General features: G+C 49.3%; 1 protein-coding gene across 2 annotated transcripts in view; it reads right to left on the bottom strand.

Moving 5' to 3' along the window:
- PLEKHA6 (pleckstrin homology domain containing A6) overlaps positions 1–14,343 on the bottom strand; it is a 949,845-nt gene that overhangs the window by 358,180 nt on the left and 577,322 nt on the right. The window lies entirely within an intron of this gene.

Genomic DNA, 14,343 nt, shown 5'->3' with positions numbered 1-14,343 from the left:
GCAACCCCTTTCTAGGGCCATCCGTGATCACAAACAGTAAATCCGCCTTACGGAAAGATTCCGTAGTAGTCAAGTACACCCTGATCGCCCGAACCACATCCAAGGAGTGTAACGCAAACTCCCGAGGATGACTGGGCTTAGGACACAGGGAAGGTAACACAATATCTTCATTTAGATGGAAATCTGAAACCACCTTAGGAAGGAAGGATGGATTCGGACGAAGAACCACCTTATCCCTATGAACCACCAGATATGGGGAACGACAGGACAATGCGGCCAGTTCTGACACCCTGCGTGCAGAAGTGATAGCCACCAAAAAGGCCACCTTCTGGGATAAAGTAAGCAAGGGAATCTCCCTAATATTTTCAAATGGAGGTTTCTGAAAAACCGACAACACCAAATTAAGATCCCAGGGCGGCAAGGGTGCGCGCACCGGCGGAGCCAGGTGCCGCACCCCCTGGATGAAACTCCGCACCAAGGAATGAGTAGCCAGAGGCCTCTGAAAGAAGATTGCTAACGCTGAAACCTGACCCTTGATAGTGCTCAAGGACAGTTTCTGCTCAACCCCCTTTTGCAGAAAAGCCAATATCCGGGCCACCGAGTAGGAACATGGAGGAAACCCAAGGGATTCACACCACGCGATATAAGACTTCCATGTGCGATGATAGACTTTTCTGGAAGTCGCTTTCCTCGCTTTAATTAGAGTAGGAATAACTGAAGCTGACAAACCCTTGTCCTTCAGCACCTGGGTCTCAACAGCCAGGCCGTTAAAGCCAGCGATCGTAAAGCAGGATGGAAGATCGGTCCCTGAGTCAGCAGATCCTCCCTGAGAGGAAGTTGCCAAGGGACGTCCGCGACCAGCCGGACCAGGTCGGCGTACCAGGCCCGACGAGGCCAGTCCGAAGCTACCAGGATAACTGGAATTCCCTCCACCTCTATCCTGCGAAGAAGTTTCGGCAGCAACTTGAGAGGAGGGAAGGCATACAGTAGCTGATACTGCCCCCACGGGGCGACCAGCGCGTCTGCGGCGTCTGCTAGAGGATCGCGGGAGCGAGCTACAAACCTCTGCACCTTCCTGTTGAGCCGAGATGCCAACAGATCCACATCCGGGGTGCCCCAGCGAAGGCACAGTTGGTGAAATACCTCTGGATGAAGAGACCATTCCCCTTGATCCAGAATCTGACGGCTGAGAAAATCTGCCTGCCAATTCTCCACCCCCGGAATGAATACCGGAGAGGGTTGGAACAAATCGTTCCGCCCAACGAAGGATGCTGGCCACTTCCATGGCCGCCAGGACACTCTTGGTGCCCCCCTGGTGATTGACGTAAGCCACTGCCGTGGCATTGTCCGACTGGATCCGCACCGGGCTGCCCCAGAGCTGCTCGGTCCAGTGAATCAGACAAAGTCTGATCGCTCTCAGTTTCAATACATTTATCGGTAACCTGGATTCTTCCAGGGACCAGAGCCCCTGAGCAGATCGTCTGCCGAGAACCCCACCCGGATAGACTGGCATTCGTGGTGACAATCGTCCAATAGATTGGAAGAAATGACTTCCCCTGACTGAGCATTGGTGATCGAAGCAACCAAACCAGAGATTCCCTGGTCTGTTCGCTCAGCCGGATCCGATTGTCCAGGGAATCGGGATTCCGGTTCCATTTAAGAAGAATCTCCTTTTGAAGCATCCGGGTATGAGACTGGGCAAACGGTACTGCCTCGAAGGAGGCCACCATCAGTCCCAGAACCCTCATGCAAGTCCGCAGGGAAGGCCAGTTGACGGTCAATAATAACTGAGTGGCCGACTGAATCTTCCGGAGTTTCTCCACCAGGAGAAACACCTTTGCCAAGGATGTATCCAAAGTTAGGCCTAGATAGTTCAGTCTCCTGGTGGGAACCAGGGATGATTTCTGCCAGTTCACCAGCCACCCAAACTCTTCCAAAGAGATCATCGTGATCTCCAAGTTTAGCAACAGAGCCTGCGGAGACTCCGCACGGAGTAGAAGGTCGTCTAGGTAGCCTAGAACCGAAATGCCCCTCTGTCGCAACACTGCCAAAACTGGGGCCAAGACCTTTGTAAAGACCCGGGGAGCAGAGGCGAGACCAAAGGGTAACGCCGCAAACTGATAATGGTTCTCTCCCACGGAAAAGTGAAGAAAACGCTGATGTCCTGCATAAATGGGGATGTGAAGATAGGCATCCTTGATGTCTATGGACGCCAGAAAATCCCCCTGATGCAGGGAGGCCATTACTGTGCGAATGGACTCCATCTTGAATTTTTGCACCTGGACAAAATGATTGAGTGCTCTCAAGTCCAGAATTGGACGCACCTTTTTTCTGGGTATTGTGAATAGGTTTGAATAGAACCCCTGAAAACGTTCTGTCCAAGGAACGTGGACCACCACTCCTTGTTGCATTAAATCCGTCACTGCCCCCCGCAAAGCTTCTAAGCAGTCCGGGGATAGTCGGATATTGGAAGGGAAGAATCGCACCGGTGGAGGTGATCGAAACTCGATCTTGTATCCCGACCGTATGACCTCTTGAACCCATTTGTCTGGAATCCTGGAGAGCCATGGGTCCGGAAACTGGTGAAGACGTCCCCCCACCCCAAATATGGGTGGGGGCGCACCTTCAGGCTGTGTTGGTCTTATCTTCAGGTCTGGCAGGGCCGGACCTTTGTTTACTCGACCAGCGCCCTTTGAATCCCCCTGGGGGGGGCTTTGGAGGATTTCGCCTTATCGCCCGCCCCAGAGGAGCGAAAAAACTTCTTATGAGCGAAAAAGGAAGGTCCCCGTCTGCGACGCGGTGCTTTCCCCTTAGTAATCTGTGGTAAAAAGGTGCTCTTGCCACCAGTGATACCCTTGATGATCTCATCCAAGGTGGCACCAAACAGGCGATCCCCTTGAAAGGGGAGATTAGTCAAAGCTTTTTTGGAAGCTTGATCCGCCGACCAGCATTTTAACCACAGCATACGCCGAAGGACCACCGCCGAGATCGATACGCGCCCCATTAATGGAGCGGCGTCCAGGGCGGCGTCACAGACAAACTGTTGCGCTTGTACCATCTGCTCCAGCAAGTCCGATACTGCCGGGGGGAGACTTCTCCCTTCCAGATCTCGGTGTAACAACTTGGTCCACTCTGTCAATGTTTGTGCAACCAGAGCAAAGGTGAACACTGGCCTTAAGGCTGACCCTATCAGGGAAAATATAGAGCGGGATATAGATTCCGCTTTACTGTCCACTGGATCACGAAAGGACGGAGCGTCCTCCACCGGGATAACCGTAGCTTTATTTAATCTGGAAATCGGTGAATCCACCGACGGTGGCACCGTCCATTTATTAAGGAGGGATTCTTCAAATGGATAGCGTCTAGCAATCCGTTTGGAAATACCAGGGGCTCGTTTAGGACGGACCCATTCTTCCTTAATTATATCTTGAAAACATTTGGGCAAAGGAAACACCTTTGCCATCTTGGTAGGCTTGCTAGTACCAAAAGCAATTTCAGTATCAACTGCTTCTGTAGGTATAAGCTCAAGTCTTAAAGTTTCCCGCACAGACACAATCAGTGCGTCTACCAACGCTTCATCCTGCGCTATAGCGGAGGGAGAAATGTCTTCCTCGCTATCTGAGTAGATGGGATATGAGACACTAGCCCTAGGAGAGGGGCCATCAGCTGCTGCGACAGGCTCAGAATCTGTATCTGAAGTGTCAGATGAAATAGGGGTAGGCAGGGGTCGCTTCTTTGCACCCCGTCCCTGACAGGCCACCTCCACCGGGGATACAAAAGACTCCAAAACCGCTGACAATGCATCAATAGTTAGTGGGGAACTGGAGGGTTCTGCGGCCACCTCGAGGGGATCAGGTGGGGATACATGTGTAGCAGGTTCCATGACAATTCCAGGAACACTTGCCAGCAACCAAGGATTGCAAAAGAAAAAAACTTTTTTTTTTTTGTGTAATCCCCCAGCGCAACAGCGCCCCTCAGTGTCACTTGCTTCGGACCCCCACAGAGAGAGACCCCAAGGGCTCACCACCTGATGCACAGAAGCTTCTACCGAACTGCTCTCAGTGCTGTCTTTACAGAACAGGAAGTCTCATGGATCGATTTACCCGGGTAAAGGAGGCGGCTCCGCCCCTTTACACGCCTTCCGGCACTGCCACCGCTACTCCACGAGGTAGCTGGGTGTATCCAAAATGGCCGCCCCCATGCAGGAGACATTAGGCTACGCGGCCTGCAGAAGGATGGCGGTCCGTGCGGCCTGCGGAAGGATGGCGGTCCGTGCGGCCTGCGGAAGGATGGCGGTCCGTGCAGATGCATCGCTATGCGATAGGTAGGTGTTTAGATCGTATCACCCCTCTGCGTGGCTGTTTCAAACAGTAACGCCAGCGGCGCCCTGTCTCCATCCCTGACTGAGCTCAGACATGGCTTCCTTCCTCTTACAATGCAGGCTCCTTGCAGTGACTCGTGTAGATAGTCAGCTCCCAAACCAAGCCTCCTGGAGTGGTATACCTGCAAATAGGGAGATATGTGGAGTGTGTCACAGGATAGAGGGGAACCCGGGATCATGAGGGTCCGACCATCCACAGAGGGGCCCGCATCCATTCCCAAAACCCGACAGTGGGAGAGGGGGAACATTCTACTCACCATACCGGAACAGGCGGGCACCCACTCCTAACAGAACCCCTCTCCACCGAGGTGGGGGGGCTGTCGACTAATACTGACGCCGCGACTCAGTTTCCGACTGGTCGTAGGTGTCCTGGCGAGACGTTTAACTTGCAGGGCCAGTCCCCGTCCAGTGGGACTATGTCGCGGCCGACCCAGCGCGGAGCTAGGGCCTGCACGCGCTCGTAGGCCGGCTGGGGTGACCACTGGATCTCAACATCCAGCCCGTCGCCCAGCTCCAGCATAATTGCTTGAAGATCTCACAGGAACAAAAAACTGGAGCGAAAAAAGCTAACTAAAAAGATTTATCTAAAAAAGCTTGCCAGGACCAGAGATCCCAGCAAGGAACTTAGGTCCTTACTCCTGCAGAAAAAAGCTGACATCTTGTAGCAGGGAGAGAGAGGATATACCCTCTGGGACTGCCCCTAAGGTGTGGCCAGAACGTTTTTCCTGCCTAGTGTCCTATTCCTGTAGGGGCAGTATAACCCTACTGATATTAATAAAAGAGGACTGCGTCTGTCAATGAGCGACAGAGAAATTAGATTTTATTGTACTCACCACAAAATCCATTTCTCTAAAGTGTTCATTAAGGGACACTGCATTGTTGGTGCATACAACTGCCTGTAGAAGGATTTGACACTGGGATGTAAAACAAAGGAAAAAATACAGCTCCACTTGGTGGTTTTACTCAACAACTGCTATAGAGCTTCAGTTGTAGTAAGTAGCAATTAAAGCAGAACTTAACCTATCAATTTAACGATTTCCCAAAACAGTTATTTTCAAGGCATGCCGTGAATGATAACGGCCCTATTTTCTTGCACTCTCAACTGAACTGTCAAGCCATCAGATGGTTGGTGTCCTAGATGATCACATGTGCAGCACCATGGCAACTACAGATAAAAAAGAGGCTAAGATGGCAGCCTTCTTGGCTGTAAAAGGAGTCAAGTGTTTAACTCCACTTTAAAGCTGTAACTGTTCTTTGAAACTGGTAAATCGGTTGGTTTACATCTGCTTTGATATCCAAGTAGGATGGAAGCTGTGTCTCTCAATGAACAAGGAATATACACAATCCTAATTTCTCCATCATTCAACGATGAACACAGCACTGTAAATAGACCACTAGGACATCCAAAATCAGCACCTAATGAGTACACCATAACACTACCAAATAAATTGGCGACAAACCTTAGTCCCCATAAGCAAGGGTTGATTCACACTCCCTCCTGTAAAACCTTACAGCTGAAGCTGGCATCTGCTGATGAAGCCACATCCACTTTACAAATGTGTTCAGCTGGTTTGCAGAAAATTAGCTCTTCTGCAGAGTTCTGGGCATCACAGATGCTCTAGGAACACAAAATTCACATCTAATTTCCTAACAACCTATCATTTTTGAAGGCCCCCCCCATAGCATGTACATACTAAGAAATACTGTACACCCCAAAATACATTCTATTGAGGAAAGGGTAAAAAAAAAAGTATTACCTGTGGTTTTATTAGTGCAGTTATTCGCAAAGGAGAGCATTGGTCCAGGCAGCAGGCAAGGACATGGTAAGCTACAACAATAGTAATTATCCAGGCAGCAGGCGGTAATATTATCTATAGTCAGTACTGGGATATTGTCAGCACAGCCAAAGCATTTGTCCAAAGGAATTGTCCAGACAGAGACATGGTCAACACAGCCATAATATTGGTCCTGGTACACTGTTACTTGCAGAAACTTATTATTGTACCGCTCTCCAGCCCTGCATAAACATAATGCCTCTTGCTACAGCTAATTATTCCCATAGTACAGATAGCAGGCAGAGGTGTGATCAGTTCATGCGACAGGCAGAGGCATGATGGCAGTAAGTTAGAAGTGGAGGGCCTCGGTCAGGTAAGACCTGGGCACAGGGGTAGAGGCTTCTCCCACCCAAATTTCTTTGAAGCCTCCGGACCCTAATCCAGAAATTATGAAATCCGGAGAACCAAAAAAATAGGATTTTTGTTTTACGTAAAATCCTTTTCTCTGATGTTCATTGACGACGCCTATAGGCAGTCCTAGGGGATATATTTCCACTTCCTGCTATAGGCACTCAGTTTTGTTGCAAGCAGTGTAAGAAGAAACATAACCCGGGGGCGTGGCTTGGGCATGACTGAGTGAGGACACGCGGCTTTACAGCTCCTCACAGATCGATACTTTTACCGCCTACACGGGGGTTATCAGCAGCTTTTCTGGGCCCCCGACGGGATGTCTCAGCGCCGGAGAGCCCACTCTCAGCCACTGGGGTCCTTGAAGCCTCTCAAGGGCTCCATCAGCTCCTTCTTTAGCGACAGCGGATGGCGGCATGGCGAGGCCCCAAAGATGGTGCCGGGATGTGGTTCCCACAGCCCATCCATCTCTGCAGCCTGCGGTCTCCCCCATAGCGTCGCTGAGACTTGTAAGCGAGACAGCCCCACCAGCCTCCCCTGGCTTCTCAGTCTCACGGGCCGGAGTTCGGACATCTGAGCTTATGGGGGACCAGGACTTAAAACCGCACATCTGGGCTCTCGCCACTAGGGACGACCTGGAGCGTTTTGTGTGTAGAACAGAGAAGGCCTTTAGGCAGGGCATTGAACAGCTACAGACAGATACCATTCAATTAGGCACCAGCCTGGAGGCCCTAGAACAGAGGGTTGAGGACACTCTCCCAGCTCAGTGACAAATGCTCTGCTCAGGATCAGAGGATTGAGGCTCTTCTCCGTCAGCTTCATGACTATGAGAACCTTATCCACCGCTCTAATATCCGCATTCACGGGTTACTAGAGGCAACATCAACTAAAGATATTGTCCCCATTTTGGAAGGCATTTTCAGAGAGATTTTGGATCTCTCCCCTACTAACACAGTGGAGATTGACAGAGCGCATAGAGTTCTTAGACCACCCTTCCAGGATGCTGCGAATACAAGAGCAGATTATGCAACATATGCGCAAATGCCCTTTCTTTGATTTTGATGGGGCCCATTTGTTTTTCTACCAGGATTTGTCATGTCGCACCATGATGCAACGCAGAGCTCTCCAGCCCTTCTTAGTTGCCATGAGAGGCCAGCATCACATATTGCTGGGGGTTCCCTTTTTACCTTCAGGCTGACAGAGATGGCAAGTCTGCTACCTTGCGCACTACGGACAATCTTCCACACTTCTTCTCTCAACTGGGACTTGATCCTGTGGACTTTCTGGACTGGCGCCACCATACGAATGTGCAACTTCCTTTGGCATCACACACTTGGCTGCCTGCTCGGCCCAAATGACGCTCGCAGGGCCGCAAACACTCTGCAGCAAATGTCTCACCTGGAGCCCAGAATGGTAGCATCTGATGCTCTCTGGGCTCCCGGATCCTTTATTCAATGGTTATTCTCGACCCTACCTGGTTTGATCTGATGTGGGGATGATATAGTACACCAACTGTCTAGTCCATCCTCTCCATTATTGCAGCTGCAAACCTACAGGACAGACTTGGCCTCTACTGGACAACCCCCTTATCATCCATATGGCTAACAGGAAGGGGCTTCCCCCTCCCCTTTTCTTTTCATTACTTTCACAACAGGATCCCAAAAATTTTTTGTACTTTTTTCACGTTTATACACTGCGTGGACTGGGGTGTACCTTGTTCTTCGTGTCCAATTAAGCTTTCTACATAGGATTACCCGTTTTGGGTATGAGCCCTGTTTTGGGCACCATGCCTCACCAGGGTGACTCCTTGCTTCTTGGGGGGGTCGCCGGGGTCAGGGACGCAGCTGACTTTAAGCCCTCGGGGGCATGATGTGCCTTTTAGTGGCTCTCTCTGTTGGAGACTGTTTGTATGTTATGTTATTCGGTGCTTATTTTCTCTCATTTATGTTTTCTTTGACTCAGACTCAGATTGCTGGCTGCTCACGCCTGGTTCCATATTCCAACTGGTCCCACATGGATAACTGATCTCTAAAACATCATGGCAACGGTTAAGGTAGTCTCCTATAATGTTTGTGGTTAATGCTCTCCCAACAAGTGTAGCAGGTTATGGCTGGAGCTAAAACGCACAAGGGCACAGTTTCTCTATCTGCAGGAGACACATTTTACAAATGCCTCTATCCCGAAGCTTCCCAACCACCTCTTCCCACAGTGGTACCTGAGCAGTTCACCAACACGGAAATCCCGGGGGCTATTGCCATCCATAAGAGTTGCCTCTTTCAGCCCCTAGCTCACCAAACTGACTCCCTGGGACGTTATGTGTTCTTGAAAGGCATCATCATGGGACAGGTCTATACATTTGCAACCATATATGCCCCTAACTTACAACAACAACTTACTTTCTTTGATTTAGTCTAGGACAAATTGGCTGACTTTCGGGAGGGTTAACTAGTCCTGGGAGGCGACTTTAACGTCAGCCCTGACCCTTCTCTGGATACTTCTGCAAATCACTTGACACATTCCTATGCTTTCCTGAAGCATTTTCGTAAGTCCCTTCAGAGATATACTTTGATCGATAGCTGGAGGGTCTTGCATGCCTCGGAGAGAGATTATAGCTACTACTCTGGTGTCCATGACATGTACACTAGAAGAGATTTGCTATTAGTAGATCAGAACACCCCAAAGTTATTGGCAGACTCAACTATTGAACAGATTACCATCTCTGGCCATACCCCCTGTGACTATATTGCTTATGTTACCGCATATGGCGACTAAATCTTGGACACGGAGACTTAACGAAAACCTCCTGGATGATCCCAGGGTGGTTTCAGGGGTGGAAGAGACCCTGACTCATTATTTTATGGAAAACGCCAATGGGGAGGTCAGCGATGGTATACTCTGGGAGGGTTACAAGGTGGTAGTAAGGGGCTTCTTGATTGCGTGGGGATCTAGGGTGAAGAAAGAGAAGCAAGCAGACTTTCAACGGGTTCTCCATGCGTTACAGCAGGCGGAACTTGAACACAAGCGTAGTGCAGACCCGGCTGTGCTTCTTCGTCTTACGGAGTTACAAGCGCTCTTCTCTAAGCTATTAGATAGACAAATTAACTGACGGTTGCGTTATGTTGCAAATAAGTACTATGAATGTGATAATAAATGCGGGAGGATGTTGGCAAGAGCTCTTCGAAAACATCTGCCTATGTACACAAGCTCTATTTTTCCTCGGGCGAATCGATACATCACAATTTAAAAACAGCGTAAATTTTTCGTGATTATTATGCATCGCTATATAATTTAGACTCCAATACTCCTAGTGCAGATATCGCGCAAAAATCAAGGATTACCTCTCCTCCTCTGGTTTCCCTAAATTGCCCCTTGAGCGACAAAGGGATTTGGAGGCCCCCATATCACAGACGGAACTGTTGGCAATGGAGAGAGCTCATCCTGATGGAAAGAGCCCTGGTCCGGATGGCTTTACGAAGGCTTATTATCTAAAAATTTTAAAGCAGATACAGGCTCCTATGTGTAACGCCTTGGCTACCAATGGGCTCCTCCCTCTGGGAACTTAACTGGCTCATATAACTGTCCTCCCGAAAGAAGGGAAAGACCTCACTCCGATTTCGTTACTGAATACAGATTTAAAGCTGCTTGCTAAAATCCTTGCCAACCAGAGGCCAGAGACAACTCCATCTGGGCTCTACAGCTCATTCACTGGGTCTGCACTCGTAATCCCCAACCTCCCAATTTGATCCTTTGCAAAGATGCCGAGAAGTATTGGTGTGTTCCTCAACGCGGTACTTGTGAAACTAGGTCTAGGTCCACATATGTAGCGACAGATTTCTGCATTGTATACATCCCCGAAGGCCCAGGTTAGAGTGAATGGTTGCCTGTCCTTTAGAGCTCCCTATCCGGAATGGCATTAGGCAGGGGTGTCCTCTTTCATCTTTTCTTTTTTGCGTTAGTCATGGAACCTTTGTTTAGAAGGATACAAGCCAACCAGAACATTAGGAGGGTCCTTGTGGGCTCTGTAGAACATAAGCTCTCTGCTTATGCAGATGATGTTCTCTTTCATGTGGTGGACCCCACTGTCTCATTGCCCATCCTAATGGAGGAACTGGTGGCTTATAGCCGGGTTTCTAATTTTAAGATTAATTGCACCAAATTCAAAATCTTACCCATTACTAGATCTCCAACCTTGTCTTCTGCTTTGAAAGGGGCTTTCCCTTTCACATGGGCATCCTCCTCCATGCGATACATAGACATTCAGCTTACTGGGAGCCTTGACACTTTATACACATACAATTACATTCCCTTACTCAGAAAGATTAGACTACACCTACAATCTGAGCTGCGATCTCCCACTGTGTCACAGAGCTTTTGAATTTCCCAGGCTACCCTAACAAAGTCCCGCTTTCTAAACTGGCTCCTCTAATACACGTCACACTGATCCAATTTCCCAGCATGGGATCAGTGTACTGCCTCACAGGAGCCGGTCTAGGAGGCGGGACTTTGTTACAGCGGCCGTCCGGCATGTCAGACCCAAGCTCTGTGTCACAGTGGGAGATGCCCACTGTGTGTGACACACACAAGGAGAGGAGGAGGGAGAGAGGGAGGGGAGGACTCTGGCACTCGAGCTTCGGCGCCCCGAGCTTCTTTTCACTCTGCCACAGGAAGAGCGAAATCTCTGCAGCATATTAATCTCTGCTAAGTGCTTCTGCCCCTTTGGAGTTTTTAGCTCCCCTGCCTTCCAGCTGCAGTCAATCTGCAATCATCCCTTTAAATAGCAGTACTTTCTGTGCTCTGTGCCCATTTGTGTGGATTTGTTCCTTGGGTGGCTGCCTTCCTGTATAAATTGCTGAACTACTGGTTTAGGTCTTCTGCCTAATTTTTCGACTATACATTCGCTTGATGATTCTGCTTTCCTCTTCCTGACCTTGACTATTCTTCCAGATCCTGATTTTGTGCCTTTCTGCCAGATTTGTTGCTGACCCAGACTGCCTGACTACTCTTATGCCTCAACCCTCAGCCTAAGCTCCAGTTCAGACTCTACCTCACAGCATGTACCTTACAATTATGTACATGTAACATAATCCAGCCTGGGTGATTACTATGCAATCACATGATCACAATGTCAACAAAGCAGTTATGAATAAATGTTATGCATAACAGCTGTGCTTTCTATACCGTGATGCTGTGAATGGCCCACAGCTATCACATGGTACCCTGCCAATCACAGCAACTTGTACCATGTGATTGGCAGTAACCAATCATAGATCACTATAATCCCAGCTGTTATGAATGTAACCCATGTAACAGCAATCAAAGTATTAAACAAAAACCCTGATCACACCCAGAGTGACACAGTGTTACTATGGTGACCCTGAACTACCCTGATGAAAGCATGTAAAAAAAATGTTACTGCACTACGGCCTCCCTTTTTGCCCTACCCCCAGCCACCCCTGTGCACTGTGTTTATCCCTTGTACCTGTATTCCGGGCGCCCAGCTTGCCCCTTTCCTATTCCTTAACCTGATTGTTATGCTACTACTTGCTGTTCATGATGTCATTTTGACGTGTATTCATCTGTTATGCACCACTGTTACCTATTGGTATTGTTTTGTACTACATTCCTTCTGCCTTAATAAAAACCGTTTGAACAGAAAAAAAATGTTAAAGAAAAAAAAATATATAATTTTTACCATAAAATATTTTCTCTGAGTCCTCTGACAGATGCAGCCACTTCATAGTTTCCTCACAAATCCACCTACTAGGCAGTGAAACTATTTTGAAAATGTTTTTACTAGACACACCCTTAGGGGCTGTCCCCTTAGACATTACCCCCAGACACATCCAGCTTACTAATCAGTTTCGTAGCAAGCAGTGAAGGAAAAAGACAACCAACCCCAAAATAGAGGAGCGGGGGCTGAGTCTGTCAGAGGACTCAGAGAAAATAATTTTACGGTAAGTTCTTACAAAAATTCTATTTTCTCTTACGTCCTCTGACAGACGCAGCCACTTCATAGTTTCCTCACAAATGGGATGTCCCAAAGCAGTGTAGGCATGAGGGGTGGGAAGATCCATGAAACGGTAACGATCCATCAAGGCCAGAAAAAAACATGGCCAAAAGAGCAACAGAAGCTCAACCAATAGGAGCTAACCCCAAAAACGAAAATTCACCCCAGGAAGAGAAAAACAAGTCTCTTCAGCAAACAGCAGCCTGCAAAACCTTGCGGCCAAAGAAAGCATTCGAGGATGCAAATAAGTCAATCTTGTAGAATTTTGTAAAAGTGTGTACTGAGCAGGTCGCCGCCTTACACACCTGAGCCACAGAAGCCCGAGAGGCACTCAGTGCTCCAGTAGAATGTGCCCTCACAGGGAAAGGAGGAACCTGACCCTTCAGTGAATAGGCCTGAACAATTCTGGCTGATCCACTCAGAAATGGTTGCAGTGGATGCAGCCGAACCCTTACGAGGTCCCTCAGGAAGGACAAACAGGGAATCAGACTTACGAAAGGATTCTGTGGCCGACAGGTAAACCCTGACCGCCCGGACCACATCCAGAGTATGCAGAGCAAATTCCTTGGGATGCTTGAGCTTCACACAAAGCAAAGGCAACACAATATCTTCATTGAGGTGGAAAGCAGACACCACCTTAGGAAGAAAAGATTTGTTGGGTGGCAGAACAACCTTATCCCTTATGCAAGACAGCGCCACCAACCCAGACACCCTGCAAGCAGAAGTGATAGCCACCAGAAAGGCAACCTTCGGGGACAACACAAGCAGAGAGACTTCTCTGATATTCTCAAAGGGAGGTCGTTGCAAAGCGGCCAAAACCAAATTCAGATCCCACGGAGGCAAGGGGGATCTCCTTGGAGGAGCCAGATGACCCCTGGAACAAAGGTGCGAATCAAGGAATTAGTCGCCAAGGGACGCTGGAAGTAAATGGCCAAGGCCGACACCTGACCCTTGAGTGTGCCCAAAGCCAAACGTTGTTAAACACCTTTCTGCAAGAAAGCTAAGACCCTCGCCACCGAAAAGAAAGGAGGATGTAACACTTGCGACTCACACCAGGCAATATACGCCTTCCAGGTACGATGATAAATCTTCCTGGGAGGAAGCCCTTCGAGCCCTCAACAAGGTAGGAATCACGGCATCAGAGAGACCTTTATCTCTCAACACCTGGCTTTCAACAGCCACACCGCTAAAGCCAGAGACCGTAAATCAGGATGGCAGATCGGCCCTCGAGAAAGTAGATCTTCCCGCAGAGGCAGCCGCCAGGAAGGCTTGACGACCATCCTTACGAGGTCCGCATACCAAGACCGGCAAAGCCAGTCTGGAGCCACCAGAATAACCTGCACCTGTTCCAGTGCCAATCTGTGGAGGAACTTGGACAACAGTTGAATCGGAGGCAAGGCATAAATCAGCCGATAACGGTGCCAAGGCACCACCAACGCTTTCCTGACGTCCGACAGAGGATCTCGAGCCCTGGCCACGAACCTGTCCACCTTTCAAGTCGAGGCGAGACATGAACAGATCCACGTCCGGTGTCCCCCACCGGGCACACAGGAGGTGAAACACCTCCGGATGCAGGGACCATTCCCCCTGATCCAAGGCCCTGAGCTCCACAACATTTATCGGCAAGGAAGATTCCTCCCTTGACCACACACCCTGGGCACAAGAGTGCCCAGAACTTCACCCCAGCCCGTCAGGCTGGCATCCGTGGTGATCACTGTCCACAACAGCGGCAGAAAGGACTTGCCCTGGCTCAGAGCGGGCTCAGAAGCCAC

Source organism: Pelophylax lessonae (assembly GCF_965119305.1).
Source record: "Pelophylax lessonae genome assembly, chromosome: 2".
NCBI classification, from domain to species: domain Eukaryota; kingdom Metazoa; phylum Chordata; class Amphibia; order Anura; family Ranidae; genus Pelophylax; species Pelophylax lessonae.
This window is presented reverse-complemented; position numbering and strand designations above follow the sequence as displayed.